Genomic DNA, 16,837 nt, shown 5'->3' with positions numbered 1-16,837 from the left:
GTTTAACAGTTAGTGGATATAAATTTGTTTTTGAGAACAATGGTTATTCGATATTATTAGATGATAAGATCATCACGAAAGGAACATTGCATAATGGTTTATTTATGTTAGACACCACTCCACATATCATGAATGTAAATGTGTCCAAAAGGAAACGAGATGAGTTGAACAGTGCATACCTGTGGCATTATAGGCTAGGTCACATCCATGAAAGAAGGATTCAAAAGTTGCTAAATGATGGATATCTAGATCCATTCGACTATGTGTCATATGCAACTTGTGAACCTTGCATTCGTGGAAAACTGACCAACTCTCCATTTAGTGGAACTGGAGAGAGAGCCACTGAGTTGTTGGAACTCATACATAGTGATGTATGTGGACCCATGTCAACTCATGCCATTGGAGGTTACTCCTACTTCATTACATTTACTGATGATTTCTCAAGGTATGGATATGTGTACTTAATGAAGTACAAGTCTGAGGCCTTTGAGAAATTCAGAGAGTATAAGAATGAGGTGGAGAACCAGACTGGAAAGAGTATCAAAACTCTTCGATCAGATCGAGGAGGTGAATACTTAAGTATAGAGTTTACTCAATTCCTCAAGGACCATGGGATATTATCCCAATGGACACCTCCTTACACACCTCAGCTCAATGGTGTCTCTGAAAGGAGAAATCGTACTTTATTAGATATGGTACGGTCCATGATGAGTTTCGCTGACCTACCCATCTCATTCTGGGGATATGCCCTAGAAACCGCAGCTTACCTTCTGAACAGAGTTCCAACTAAGTCGGTAGTGTCTACACCATATGAGATATGGAAAGGGAAGAATCCTGATCTTAAGGTTGTTAAGATTTGGGGCTGCCCAGCCCACTTTAAAAGACACAACCCCGATAAGTTAGAATCAAGGACAAAGCGATGCATATTTGTGGGGTACCCCAAGGAAACTTGTGGGTATTACTTCTATCATCCCGAGGACAAAAAGGTCTTTATAGCTAAGAGAGCAGTGTTCCTTGAGAAGGAACACATTCTTGATGGAGACAGTGGGAGAATGATAGAATTGAGCGAGGTTGGAGAACCAAGCTCAAGCACCACTCTACAGCCCGAGTCTGTTCAGGTATCTAATACACAAGTTTCAACTTTACGCAGGTCTGATAGAGTATCCCATCCTCCTGAGAGATATGTGGGACATATTAGAGCAGAGGATGTAGAGGATATTGATCCTTAGACCTACGAGGAGGCTATTATGAGTATAGACTCCGGGAAGTGGAAAGAAGCCATGAATTCTGAGATGGATTCTATGTACTCCAATAAGGTTTGGAACCTAGTTGATGCACCCGAAGGTATTGTACCCATCGGTTGCAAGTGGATCTTTAAGAAAAAGATCGGAGTAGATGGAAAGGTAGAGACCTATAAAGCAAGGCTAGTGGCTAAGGGGTATCGTCAAAGGCAAGGTGTTGACTACGACGAAACTTTCTCACCCGTAGCAATGCTAAAATCCATCAGAATTCTATTGGCTATTGCAGCACACTATGATTATGAGATCTGGCAGATGGATGTGAAAACCGCATTCCTCAACGGGAACCTGGAGGAGGAGGTGTATATGATGCAACCTGAGGGATTCGTGTCCAAGAACTGCCCAGATAAGGTGTGTAGGTTGCTTAGATCCATTTATGGACTAAAGCAAGCTTCCCGAAGTTGGAACATAAGATTTGATGAGGCAATCAGATCTTATGACTTCGTTAAGAACGAAGATGAGCCTTGTGTATACAGAAAGGTAAGTGGGAGCGCTATTAGCTTTTTGGTGTTATATGTGGATGACATCCTCATCATTGGGAATGACATAGGAATGCTATCCACAATAAAGGCTTGGTTATCTAGACACTTCTCCATGAAGGACTTAGGAGAAGCATCTTATATCTTGGGGATTAGAATCTATAGAGATAGATCCAAAAGGATGCTTGGCTTGTCCCAGTCCAGGTACATAGAAACTATTGTCAAAAGGTTTGGCATGGAAAATTCCAAAAGAGGTCTCATACCGATGAGACATGGGATATCGCTTTCTACGAGTATGTCCCCAAAGACTCCAGAAGAAAGGGCGAACATGGATATGATACCTTATGCCTCAGCAATAGGGTCTATCATGTATGCCATGCTATGTACTAGGCCTGATATAGCGCATGCTCTGAGTGTCACGAGCAGGTATCAGGCGGATCCAGGCTTGGAGCACTGGAAAGCAGTAAAGTGTATCCTTAAGTACTTGAGAAGGACTAAGGATCTTTTACTAGTATATGGAGGTAATAGCCTTAAGGTTGAAGGCTACACTGACTCAAGTTTTCAGTCTGATGTCGATGATAGCAAGTCGAATTCAGGGTATGTGTACACCTTGAATGGAGGAGCAGTGTGCTGGATGAGTTCCAAGCAAGATACCACTGCTGACTCGACCACAGAGGCGGAGTACATTGCTGCATCAGATGCAGCAAAGGAGGGAGTCTGGTTGAAGAAGTTCATCACAGATTTGGGAGTCGTGCCGGATAGTGAGGAGCCGATTTCCCTATATTGCGACAACAACGGGGCAATTGCTCAAGCGAAGGAACCTAGGTCTCATCAGAAATCTAAGCATGTTCTGAGGAGGTTCCACCTTATCAGAGAGATCGTGACCCGAGGAGATGTAGCAGTGGAAAGAGTTCCATCCGAAGATAACATTGCAGATCCACTAACAAAGCCATTGTCTCAGATTGTCTTTGAGCGTCACAGGGGTCTGATGGGGATCAGACACATAGGTGATTGGCTTTAGGTCAAGTGGGAGATTGCTAGTCATAAGTGCCCAGCAAGCCAATCACGTGAGTGATGGCACGTGTGACTTGATACAGAATCTTTTTGCTTATTATATTTTGGCGTATATCACTTTATAACTATTGCATAAATGCATATATATTGTGATGTCCTTGGATTTGTGCAATGGGAATCGGATCGTGATGAGATCACGATAATGAGATCGATTCACCTTTAAACACATATCCTAAATAATCCCGGTCATAGGTTACTCGAGAGGGACATCGTGATAACCGGATAGACTTGTGTGCTGTATACCCGTCCATATGATGGATGCAGCTGGTCTCATAGCTGCTCGTGTAGGGACACTAGGGATACAGTACAGGTGCTCATTGGAGAATGAGTTCACTGATTGATCCGCTTACGGAATGCTGGATGGTTGATGATGCCTTATTGTCAGACAACAATTCCGTAGTCCTAGTGGTGTATCTGGTTCTTAGACTTGAGACACCAAGGATGTCCTGTATGAGTGCTCCACTCTTTGATACCAGACTTATAGGTTTGGCTGTTCCCAGATCTAGTACAGCTGGTCATTGGGAGTGGTAGTCGACCTTACGAGGGCTATTGAGTGTCGATAGAGGATCATCCACTCTCGGTATCATGAGAGGAATATCCCATGTGTTCTTGCTCAGACAAATCCCTGGCCAGGGTCATTCGGGTTGAGAGAGAAAGAGTTCTCCGGGAGAATCCGATTAGAGCGAGACTCGAGTAGAAACCATATGGGTCTGACAGCACCATGCTCGATATACGGTCTCTGGGATATTAGATGGATGAGGGACTATAGGTACATGGTAACTAAGGACAGACAGGTCCAATGGATTGGATTCCCCTGTATCGTCTGGGGACTACGGCGTAGTGGCCTAGTACTTCCGTAGTCGATGAGTCGAGTGAATTATTACAGAGATAATAATTCACTGAGTTAGAAGGAGTTCTGACAGGTATGACTCACGGCCAGCTCGATATTGGGCCTAGAGGGTCACACACATATGGTAGGCATTGCGATGAGTAGAGGTTCGGATATGAGATATCCGACGGAGCCCTTGTCTTATTGGATGCAGATCCAATACCCACTAGGGAAAGGACCCATTAGGGTTTTGACACGGGATCTCTATAAATAGGAGGGATTCACAGCCTCATAGGCTAGAGTCTTTGCTTGCCCTTCCTATTCTCCTCTCCCTCTCCACCTCAGAGTAGGCCTGGAGTTTTGAGGAGCGTCGTCGCAACCCTGCTGTGTGGATCACCGCTAGAGAGGAGGACGCTTGACCTCCTTCACCCTCTCCTAAGGATCTGCAAGGAAACAGGGATATATGATCTCCCTAGGTAACACAATCTCTATACGCAGTTTTGTGTTTTTGCGGATTTTGCGCACCAATCTTCGCACGACGATGAACATCTTTTTGGGAATCGGGGATTTTTTGTTTTCTTGTTCTTCCGTTGCGCATATGATGTCGCCCCCCCTATGATTTCCCAACAGCTACGACAGAGGAAGAGTTGTTACCCTGTGTTTTTGTCACTGCATGAGATGGAGAGTGCCAAGGATAAAAGGCGATAGTTGCGACTACTATGACCCAAGGAAGCAATCGCCGAGCAGCCGGGTTGAGGCTGCGGTGATGGCAATCAGCAGCGGAGGCAGAACAAGAGGGAGATGGTGTCGAAGTGGCCGGGGTTGAGGCTACAGTGGTGGCAACCGATGGCTGCGGTAACGATACAGAGCAAGGGGGCTATAGCAATGGTGCAAAGCGAGGGGGTTGAGGTGAAGGCTATGGTGGCTGGCAGCAGCGGTGGTTGCTGGCCAAAGCGCAGTAGTGGCGGTGGAGAAGGAGGCAGCGAGGGTCGTGGCTCTGTTTTTGCAACCGTTGCAACGAGGGGCTTCGGCAACCGGCGGCTGCGGTTGCGACCAAAGGGGGGGGGGGGGGCGCACGGCTAGGGTTGCGGCTAGGAGGCGGGCGGCAGTGATCAAGCGGCCGGGAAGCAGCGGCGGCGGTGGAGAAGGAGTTGCCTTGCAGCGGTAGTGGGGAAGAAGGGAAGCAGGGGCTGCGGCAATCGGCGGCTGCGGCTGCGACCTAGGGGGGGGCACGGCTAGGGTTGCACTTGGGAGGCGGGCGGTAGTAATCGATCAACCGGGAAGTAGTGGCGGTTTTGGAGAAGGAGTTGCCCTGCAGCGGCGTGGAGAAGAGGAGCAGGGCTATGGCGGAGTGGGACGCTGGTAGCGTCGTCTCCAAGCAACGGTGGTGGCTCGGGTGGGAGGCGGTGGTGGACTCTGGATGGAAACGGGGTAGCGTCGGTTGCTGGCTGGAGAGCAGCGATGGGTGGCAGGTGGGCTGGCCGGAAGTAGGGGAAGCAAGGGTGTGTGGCTGTGGTTGCTGCTTCTTCTTCTCTCTTTCTTTCTTTCTTTCTTTCCTTTTTTTTTTTTCGGATAGTTACGTTGTTGCGAGAATGCCAAGGATCTCTACTCTAATACCAAATGATAAGACCCTAAAGTCTTATCATCGCTCTGATACTAAATGATAAGACCTTAAAGTTTTATCGTAAAAAAAGAAGAAGAGTAAGGGATGATCACTTCGAAGGGATCGGCCTCCTTAATCGCTTCGAGGGGATCGGCCCTCCTTGATCGCTTCGAGGGGATCGGCCTTCTAGGGTTTGTCAAATGATAGAATAGTATTTTTCATAGATAATTGAAAAGAAGCAGTTACATCCCTATTTATAGAGTTCCACCCAAAGTCCATCAGGACTTGAACTCTAATAATAAATAAATATTAAATAAACCTCTACTTGACTCTAACTGAACCAAACTGACTCAATAAACAACTGGACTAAACAGAATCAATAAACATTATTCAAAAGCTCAGAAAAAGGGTGGGAGGCGGTGGTGGACTCTGGCTGGAAACGGGGCAGCGTCGGTTGCTGGTTGGAGAGCAGCGATGGGCGGCAGGTGGGCTGGCCGGAAGTAGGGGAAGCAAGGGTGCGTGGCTGTGGTCCGGACTTCCGTCGAGCTCTCGAACTCCCAACGTGATCATAGTCTTGACTCCGGCGTAACTCTTGCTGCATGTCTTTCTTCCATCGTAGTTAATCCTGCACACTTCAAACAAAACTTCGATCAAGACAATTAATCCTAAGCAATTAACCAAGTTGTCCGGCATGTCATTGGTCCCTCGACGCTTCATCCGATTCTTCGGCGCATTGTCCTATCCAGCGGCCTATTGCCTAATTGGCCAGTTGACTCTGCAACTCCGATATCCTTGGCACAATACCTGCTCTTCTTGGCCCGATGTCCAAGTCCACGGCCCAAAGCCTTCTGTCGGTACGTCGACCGATCCTCCGGCCTGACGTCCAATCTTCTGACATGTTCCTCCGGCATAACATGATTTTTCTGCTTTAATTGTCTCATTCTTATCGGAGCATCCTACGTCACTCAAAATGCAGATTAAAACATAAACACATATCAAATGATTTCATCATCAAAATACGAGATTCAACATTAACTCCTTTGGATGAGCATCTACATACTTCCATTCTTTCGGCAAAAAAGGTTTGGAAGAAGATGCATCCAAGTTGCTAGATGGAGAAAGGGATTCATTTAAATTCAAGGCATCAAATTTAAGATCATCATCAAAATTATTTTTCTTAACTTTGAAAATTTCATTAAAAACAACATGAATAGATTCTTCTATAACTAAAGTTCTTTTATTGAAGATTCGAAAAGCCTTTGAAATAGAAGAATAACCAAGAAAAATTTTCTCATCGGATTTTGCATCAAACTTTCTAAAGGTATCTTTTTTATTTAAAATAAAACATTTATACTCGAAAACTTTAAAGTATGAAATATTGGGCTTTTTGTTGTTCCACAACTCATAAGGAGTTTTGGAAAGTAATGGTCATACTAGAACTCTATTCATAACATAGCATGTCGTATTTATGGCTTCGGCCCAAAAATATTTGGGTAGGCTATGTTCGTTTAACATGGTTCTAGCCATTTCTTATAAGTTTCTATTCTTTCTTTCTACTACTCCATTTTGTTGAGGATTTCTTGGAGTAGAGAAGTTGTGGTTGTATCCATTAGATTCACAAAATTCTTGAAAATCACGGTTTTGAAATTCACCACCATGATTACTTCGAATTAACGAAATCATAAAACCCTTTCATTTTGAATAAGTTTACAAAACTTGGAGAAATACCTAAAGCATTCACTTTTGTGTGTCAAAAAATAAGTCCATGTATTAATCATCCATGATGATAAATGCGTATTTGCTACCTCCTAGGCTTGATGTAGAAATTGGTCCGAACAAGTCCATATGGATCAATTGCAAAGGTCTAGAGGTACTTTATTTGGTTCTTAGGTTTAAAGCTACTTTTTATTTGTTCTCATAGTTGACATGCATCACACATATTATCTTTGATGAACTTGATATGAGGAATTCCTCTTACAAGTTCCTTAGATAAAATTTGAGAGGTTAGTTTCATGCTAGCATGACCTAATCTCCTATGCCAAAGCCAAGCATTGTCATTTAAAACTGAAAAACATATTTCATTATAAAGATCATTAATGTCGATAGTATATTTTGTTTTAGAGCAATCATATATGTGTTTTTGTGTGGTTTTTCTATAATACAAGCATTAGATTCAAATTTAACAATATATCCTTTATCACATAATTGACTAATGCTTAAAATGTTATGCTTTAAGCCATTAACTAACTACACATCTTTAATAAAATAGTTGGATGTGTTATCTATAGTTCCTTTGCCAATGATTTCACCATTGTTGTTGTCTCCGAAGGTGACATATCCTTCGTCTAGGCTAGTGAGCTTAGAGAATTGAGATGAATATCCGGTTATATGCCTTGAGCATCCACTATCAAGGTACCATCTCTTGCTCCTAGCTTGCGATGGTATACGTTTCTATAAAAGAGGATAATTTTTAGGTACCCATTTGACCTTGGGTGCCTCAAAAATCGATCGGCTTAACTTGTTATTTTGCATGGAATTCTTTATGGTTCCTTTAGGAACCCAAATCAATTTATGTGGGCTACACTTCTTAAATGGACAATGACAAGCTACATGTCCAAGTTTGTAATAAAAGTAACAATTGTTTTAGGGTGAAATATGCAAGATAGGGTCTTTAACAAAGGTAGTTAGATTTTGGTGAGAGCTACTCACAAATCCGATTCCACTTCTTTTATGAACATGACCCATATTGGCAAGGATCATGTTCAAGGACTTGTACCAACCTCAAACTATTTTAAGGTTTCTTTGAGTAGCATGTTTTCCTTTCTAAGTATTTTTACTTCATGGCATTTTGTATATAGAGCTAAACTATCATTATGCTCAACTTTTAATCTATTGTAATCACTAACAAGAGAATCATGCTCCTTTTTTAATAATTTATATTTTTTACTAATTGATTTACAATCATCAAATAAATCATGAAAAGTATTTAATAGTTCATTAAATGATAAATTTGCATCAATTGAACTTGTTACCTCATCTCCAATGGCCATTAGTGCATAGTGAGCAAATTGCTCGGTGTTAGTTGGCTCCTCTTCTTCGGATGCACTTGAGTCATCCAATGTAGCTTTGAGAGTCTTTTTCTTTGGTGTTGTCCTCTTTTTCTCTTGAGGACATTCGCTCTTGTAGTGTCTTGGCTTTTTGCATTCTATTAGGACTCTAGCTAGGAGAGTCCTAATTGAGAGGGACATTCATGTAAAACCTACCTAATCCGACCCCTATTAAAGAGGTGAAGAGGCCGGCTAGGGTTAGGAGGTTGTTTCTTGGAGATGAATTAGGAGTTGTAAAGGAAGAAGAGTCTTGAGTAGAAGTCCTATTAGGAGTTGGTTAGAAGTAGGAGTCCTATTAGGAGTTAGGGTTTAGAAACCCTATAAATAGCCATGTATTCCTCCTCTTTTAATAAGCAATAGATGAATCTTTTCTGCAGCCTTTGAGAAGCAACTTGGAGGGAGGAACCCCTATAGAGTTCCAAGGAGGCCGATCCCCTAAAGAGATCAACCCCAAGTTTAGAATCTACAAGGGTTCTAACACCTGGTATCAGAGCAGCGTTATTGGCGTCTCGCTGCCCTTCCACAGCCATCCATCAACCCTCCACAACTGCTCAAAGCAATTCCCACAATTGCTTAAAAGATCGTCACCAAATTCTGTCGTCATCTCCACCACCACGGATCATCCTTTGATCTCCTCGTGAATTGCAACAGGTTCTGGTTTTCTACCTTACTACTACTGCAATTTAGTTATCCTTATTTAAAAATCCTAAAAAAACTATTCCTATATTTCTGCATAAACTTTTTGTCATAAAGTTTTCATCTCTACGACGAAAGATACATTGCAGAATTTCAACCGTATAGCACCGTCTGTTTGATCTTGCTACTATGTTTTTTCTATCCAAATCTCTACGAAATTTTTACTACATCTTTAACACTTCCAAACAGCAGATTTTCCTTTGGTTTTGTCAAAAAATCTCAATATAAACCATTGATATTTTACATCTAATCTGCTATACTTGAAAATCTGCACTATAAAATTTCAGCCGCATAGCACTATTTTTTTATCTTGATACTATGTTGTTTATATCCAAATCTCTACAAAATTTTTATGATAGCTTTGACACTTCCTAACAGTGGATTTCCATTTAGTTTAATCAAAAAATTCTTAATATAAACCACTGATCTTTTACGTCTAATCTGCTATACCTAAACATCTGTGTTGCAGAAAATTTCAGCCGCATATTGTTGCCTTAACCCATCTATTTGCAATCTTTTTTGAATGAAATTTCTTATACACTTCATAGATCATCTTGGCTTCCATCTAAGATTGATCTATTAAAAAATTCATCTCTAAAAATGATTTTATATTGCTGCAAATTTTCATCATAGCCCGCTGAAATTTTTCGACGAGAATTCTGCAATGGCAACTTGCACCAATTTCCTTGCTGTTATATTGCTAAAATTTTCTTGATTAAATTAGATATCCTTGCTGTCATATAAACTGTAATTTTGCTATCAATTCCCTCCTCAATTCTCTCAAGTTTTTGGTGGAAATTATGTCGAGAAATCGTTATTTCTTCGACGACAATTCTACTCTTACAAGATAGCACATACTTGCTGCAACTTCCACTGATTTCTATCAAACCTTTGCTACCATCTACCATAGATCCAAAACATTCATCCACAACCCTAAAACTCCACCAAACCACACCCTCAAACTGCACCCAAAATAGCCACAAAACAATCCTAAACCGTAGCCTACATCCACCAATCCACCAACCCTTTCGACCATCACCTCTCTCAACCAATACATGCCTTTAACCCGATAACAAAAGAGAGATCTTAACATCATAGATTTGGCGGCATATACTATGGCATATGAGGAAGTAATCAATGCTAAATTTGAAGCCTTCGAGGTGCGAATGGAGGATGAGATTCGGACGCTCTTTACCGAACTCAGATTGGGTCGACCACTAAGCCCGAAGAAATCACATCAAGGACAGAGCTTTGCCCAATCGCACCAAGCCCGAAGATATTACTTCCAAGAGAGGGGAAGCTCTATGACCAACCCCAACTATCCATACATGCGAGTGGACTTCCCTATATGGGAAAAAGGAGACCCAATTGGTTGGATCTCGCACACGGAGCGATATTTTCGGTACCATAAAACCGCGGATGCATCTATGGTGAAAATTGCAGCTATACATCTTGAAGGGGATTCTATACAGTGGTTTGACTGGTTTGAACATACTTATGGAGTCCTTTCATGGCTACAATTCAAAGAAGGACTGTTGATCCGCTTCAGACCAACCGATTACGAGAATATTGACGGACAACTAGCAAAGATCCGACAAACCTCTACCATTCAGGAGTACCAAACCAAGTTTGAAAGGTTATCTAATTAAACTCATGATTAGTCTCAAAAACAGCTATTGAGGACCTTAATTAAGGGCTTGAAGCCAGAGATCCGAGGAGAAGTTAAAGCGCGAAAACCGTATACGCTTATGGCAGTCATCTCTTTCGCACGACATCAAGAGGAGCAATTGAACCATGAAGCTCGAAGGACTAGGGTCGCTCCTTAACCAGTAATATTGAAGCCCTCAGCCCCCCCTACTATCGACCAAGTCCCTACACTAAAGAGGTTAATAAGAGAAGAGCTTCGGGAGCGATATGCGAAGGGGTTATGTTGGCATTGTGATGAGTCGTCAGCATCGCTGTAGTAAAGGGGGACTTCTTATGATTGAAATGAAAGAAGAAGAGGTCATTGAACATCCAGAAGAGAGCCTTGAACATAAAGAAGAAGATGCAGAAGAAGAGCCACAACCGACCGAAGTTACGGTACATACACTAGCTGGCTACTCAAACCCGCAAACGATGAAAGTTGGAGGCCTTCTCAAACAACAACCAATCACTGTTCTCATCAACACAGGTAGCACTAATAATTTCCTAAACAGTAAGGTTGCTATCCAAATGAACTTACCTATTAAGAATTGCAGCAGGTTTGTCGTTAAGGTCGCTAACGAATGGATTTTAAAGTGTGATCATAGGTGCCCGCAAGTGAAACTGTTGCGGCAGGACCAAGAGATAATTGCAAATTTCTTCCTCCTCCCTCTTGATGATCATGAGGCCATACTCAGAATTAAATGGTTGATGACATTAGGTGATATTTTTTGAAATTTTATGCAACTATTTATAAAATTTTACAGTAAGGAGAAACAGGTGATACTGCATAGGAAACGTGAGGGCGACGTAACGATGATTTGCACACAACAAATGGAGAAGGTTTTGCATAAAGCATGCAGGGGCTTTTTGGTATAACTTGAGCAGCAAATTAAAGAAGAGCCAATAGAATTTGAAGATCCAAACCTATTTCCTTTGCTTGCTGAATTTTTAGATATATTTGACGAGCCGCACAACCTACCTCTTACTCGTCGGCATGATCATTGTATAATGATTTTTCCAATCAAATCTCCAGCAAATACTCAGTCATATCAGTATCCACATCTCCAGAAGGATGAAATAGATAGGATTTTAAAAGAGATGCTTGAAATAGGAGTTATTCGGCCAAGTTGCAAACTCTACTTTTCACCGGTGCTACTTGTATGCAAGAAGGACGGAACATGGCGAATAGGCGTTGATTACCGAGCTCTCAATGGCATAACCATCAAGGATAAATATCCTATTCTAGTAGTAGATAAATTGCTAGATGAAAGGGAGCACAAATCTTCACAAAGCTGGACCTTCGATCCGGGTATTATCAAATACGAGTTTATGAAGAAGTCATACAAAAAACCGCATTTCGAACACACAACGGCGACTACAAATTTTTACTTTCTTCAACAAAAGGTGAAATATCTTGGGCATATCATATCAGAGGAAGGTGTGACGGTGGATCCCTTCAAAATTGAAGCAATGCAAAACTGGCCTACCCCGAGGAACATAAAATTGCTACATGGCTTTTTGGGTTTAACAGGCTACTACCGTAAGTTCGTGAAAAACTATGGAAAGATTAGTGCACCACTTACTTCCTTACTGGAAAAATATGTCTTCCAATGGTCGGACAGAGCCTCCACTACCTTCGACAAACTTAAGGCAGCCATAACGACGACGCCGGTGCTAGCGCTACCAGATTTCAACTGACCCTTCATCATTAAGGCCGATGCATCTGGAGACAGAATGGGAGACGTTCTCATGCAAGATGGTCGATCACTCACATACATTAGCAAGACATTGTCTCCCCCCTATCAAAACATGTTAACATATGATAAGGAGATGCTCGCCATTGTGCACGCAGCAACGAGGTGGAGATTGTACTTGATCAGGCGATACTTTCAAATCAAGACCGACTATAAAAGCCTAAAATATCTCTTAGAGCAGAAGATATCTTCCCCCGAGCAGCAAAAATGGGTAACAAAACTTCTTGGATTTGATTATGAAATAACTTACAAAAGGTGGAAAGAGAATGTTGTTGCAGATGCGCTTTCGCAGCTACTTGAGCAAGCTGAATTTTCGGTCGTTTTACTTCCAACCAGTGACTTCCTTGAGGATATTAAGATGGAATGGCAGGAAGATTCAGAGACTAGTAAGATTATAAAAAAATTGGAGGAAGCACCAAGCTCTGTGGCTCATTACAATTGGGACTAAAAAGAATTACACTATAAGGGTACAAAATTGAAAATGAGTACGACATATCACCCACAAATCAACGACCAGACAAAAGTTGTAAATAGGTGCTTGGAGACAGCCCAAAGCCACCCACCAAATATGACTATCCGAGGGGAACTCCAGACCCAGCCAAGTGTCATTATTGATCGACGGATCGTGACTCGACGACGACGACCCACTACTAAAGTGCTAATACAGTGGGTGAACCTACCAACAGAAGATGCCACTTGGGGGAACTATGACGACTTTAAGATCAAATTCCCAAAATTCATGAATCGTCAGCCTCGAGGACAAGGCTGATTTGAAGAGGGCGGGTCTATTAGGACTCTAGCTAGGAGAGTCCTAATTGAGAGGGACATTCATGTAAAACCTACCTAATCTGACCCCTATTAAAGAGGTGAAGAGGCCGGCTAGGGTTAGGAGGTTGTTTCTTAGAGATGAATTAGGAGTTGTAAAGGAATTGAAGTCTTGAGTAGAAGTCCTATTAGGAGTTGGTTAGAAGTATGAGCCCTATTATGAGTTAGTGTTTAGAAACCCTATAAATAGACATGTATTCCTCCTCTTTTGATAAGCAATAGATGAATCTTTTCTGCAGCCTTTGAGCAGCAACTTGGAGGGAGGAACCCCTATAGAGTTCCAAGGAGGCCGATCCCCTAAAGAGATCAACCCCAAGTTTAGAATCTGCAAGGGTTCTAACACATTCATACCATATTACTTGATCTTTCATGGGTTCAAATTTAGTTTTAGTTTCATTTTTAAATTTATTCCTTCTTATGAATTTTTTAAAATTTCTTGTTAAAAGTGTTAAGTCTTCATCAAGGTCCTTATCACTTGAGTTTTCTTTCAAGTGGTCTTCTTGGGTTCTTAGTGTCATATCCTTCTTGTTTTTTGGAAGGGTGTCCTCAAGCTCTTCATGAGCTTTACGAATCATCTTATAGGTCATTAGTGACCAAATTAGTTCTTCGAGAGGAAAATTATTTAAATCTTTAGCCTCTTGAATGACCTTGACTTTAGGGTCCCAACTCTTTGGAAGGGATCTTAAAACTTTATTAACAAGTTCAAAATCCGAGAAACCTTTACCAAGTCCTTTTAGACCATTGACGACATCCGTAAATCGGGTGTACATGTCTCTAATGGTCTCACTCGGTTTCATCCGAAATAACTCATAAGTGTGCATTAAAAGATTAATTTTCGACTCCTTCACTCTACTAGTGCTTTCATGAGTCACTTCGAGTGTGTGCCAAATATCAAAAGCTGTTTCACAAATCTACACTCAATTAAACTCGTTTTTATCTAATGCACAAAACAAGACATTCATATCCTAGGCATTTAAAGTAAAAGTCTTCTTCTCCAACTCCTTCCAATAGTTCATTAAAAGACAAGACTTTTGAAAACTATTTTTGACAATGTTCCAAATCTCAAAATCCATTGAAATTAGGAAGATCCTCATTATAGTCTTCCAATATGTGTAATACATCCCATTGAACATCGACGGACGTGTAATTCAATGACCCTCTTGGTTGTCGACAAATGCCATCTCTCTTGGGTTTTAAACCAAACGAGAGTGAACCTTGCTCTGATACTAATTGTTAGGATCAATAGTGGCACTAAGGGGGGGGGGGGGTGAATTAGTGCAGTAGAAAATTTTTGCGATTTCAAAAGTCTACGTTTCGATTAGAACTGATTCCGACAAAAATTGTTTCGTAAGGAGTTTAACTTGAAAGCATATATGAGTGTAGAGAAGGCAGTAAGAAGGTAATGTAGCTTACAGTAATGAAACTTGCACAAATTGAAAAGCAAACCAAAATTTAGAGCGGTTCAGCCTTTATGACCTACATCCACTTTCGGATTCGTCCTCCATCGAGGTCACCTGCATCCACTAAAGGCCTTCCTTCAATAGGCGAAGACCAACCACCTCTTACAGCACTTTCCCCTTTTCACGGGTTTAGGAAAGAACCCTTCCAAGTCTCACACCTCTCTAGAATGATCTCAAAACTTAGAAAGAGAGGAGGAGAACTCTAGCACTTGTTTACAACACTTTTACACCCCAACAACTCAAGATTATCTTAATGCTTTTATGCTCCTTCATATAGAAAAGGATGAGGTTTTTATAGGCCCCAATGGCTTCAAAAATGATGTCAAAAAGTGTCTAACCCCGGATTTTCGGGGTCCTGGCAGTGCCACTGCCATTACTGAGAAGTACCATTACTTGACACCTGACACTGGGTGCTCCTATCGCTTAGTCTAGGCAGTACCACCGCCTGACAGAGCTCGGAGACTGAGCTCTGGCGGTACCATCGCCAAACAGGGGTGATACCACTATTAGCAATAATAACTACCGGTCGTACCACCGCCCATACCACCTAGGGTGCTGCTTTCTAGGCGGTGCCACCGCTAGCCAGGAATTCAGCATCTTGGTTAGGCCTTGACTTCAGCCCAAACTAGCCCAACTTGAGCCCAGTTGGCCCCTAACAGAGTTGATAGAATTACATCCCAAATCAACTCTAATTATTGTTCTAACTAGGATTAAGGCAAGCATGGTCTAGTACGTCGATTCTTCACTCAACGATCTTCTGGCGAACTCCCAACCAACTCTCAGCTAGTCTTTCGGTATGCTTCCGGCGATCTCCCGACAAGCTTTTGGAGAGTCTTCCAACATGCTTCAGGTGATCTCACGATGAACTCTCGGTGAGCTCCTAGTATATCGTCCGAGTCATCGACTCCAGCCCATCATTTGCTTTACACCTTACTGCTATTGTAGATGATTCTGCACACTTATCTCAACACATGGACTAAATCAAATAATTTACCGATTGATTTCATCATCAAAATCTAAGATTCAACACAATTAAGCCCTGTTAAGGGCCTAGTTGACCCCCAATTGAGTTAGTGGGATTACCTCTCAATCCTAACTCAACTTAAGTTCTAACTACAATAATTAAGACACTTAACAAAGCATTCTTGTTCCGGTATGTCAAATGTTCTTCCGACGAGCTTCTGGTGACCTTCCGATAAACTTCTGATGATCTCTCGACAATGTTTCGGCAGACTCCCGGCAAGCTCCTGGACTTTTCGACGATCTTCTTGGCAAATTTTGATAAGCTTATTTGGTAAGCTCATAGACTTCTCAATTAGTTCTAGTAGAACTTCCGATGAATGTTTGAACTTCCAACGAACTCTCGAACCCCCAACGAAGTCTCGATCTTGACTCCGACATAACATTTGCTTTATGTCTTATCGATATCATAGTTAATCCTGCACACTTTTATCGACATATTGATTAGATCAAACAATTTATAATTGATTTAATCATCAAAATCTGAGATTCAACACAAAATATATGGTGGTCTAGTAAACTATAGTGATTGGTGAAAATTACTTTGATGTCTTTTAGGAATCTATGATGTCGAGGAAATTTGGTCTTCTTGCTTCATCTTCTTTTGAGTAATTGAGTGAGATTAAAGTGTTGATTGGGGACATCAAATTAGAATAGACTAGGAATGGGGTAATTTAAGGAGCTTAGTCCTCCTAGTTTTAGTGGGGAGTCTGATCCAATGGTAGCAAAATGATGGATGATGCAGATAGAGAAAATTTTTGATATCTAAAATTATCTTAATGATCAAAAGGTTTCTCTTGCTGCCTTTATGTTGAAAGGAGAGGCTGAGCACTAGTGAAGAATGATAAAAAAGATTTCTAAAGTCAAACATGAGCCAATCATATGGAAGGTATTCGTAGAAGAGTTCAACGATAAATATTTTTCAGATTTCAATAGAGAGCATAAAGAATTAGAGTTTTTGAATCTTATTCAGGGAAACTTGATGGTAGCAAAGTATGAATCTAAA

The sequence above is a fragment of the Musa acuminata genome, chromosome BXJ3-1 (assembly GCF_036884655.1).
Source record: "Musa acuminata AAA Group cultivar baxijiao chromosome BXJ3-1, Cavendish_Baxijiao_AAA, whole genome shotgun sequence".
Classification (NCBI taxonomy): Eukaryota; Viridiplantae; Streptophyta; class Magnoliopsida; order Zingiberales; family Musaceae; genus Musa; species Musa acuminata.
Note: the sequence above shows the minus strand (reverse complement) of the source record.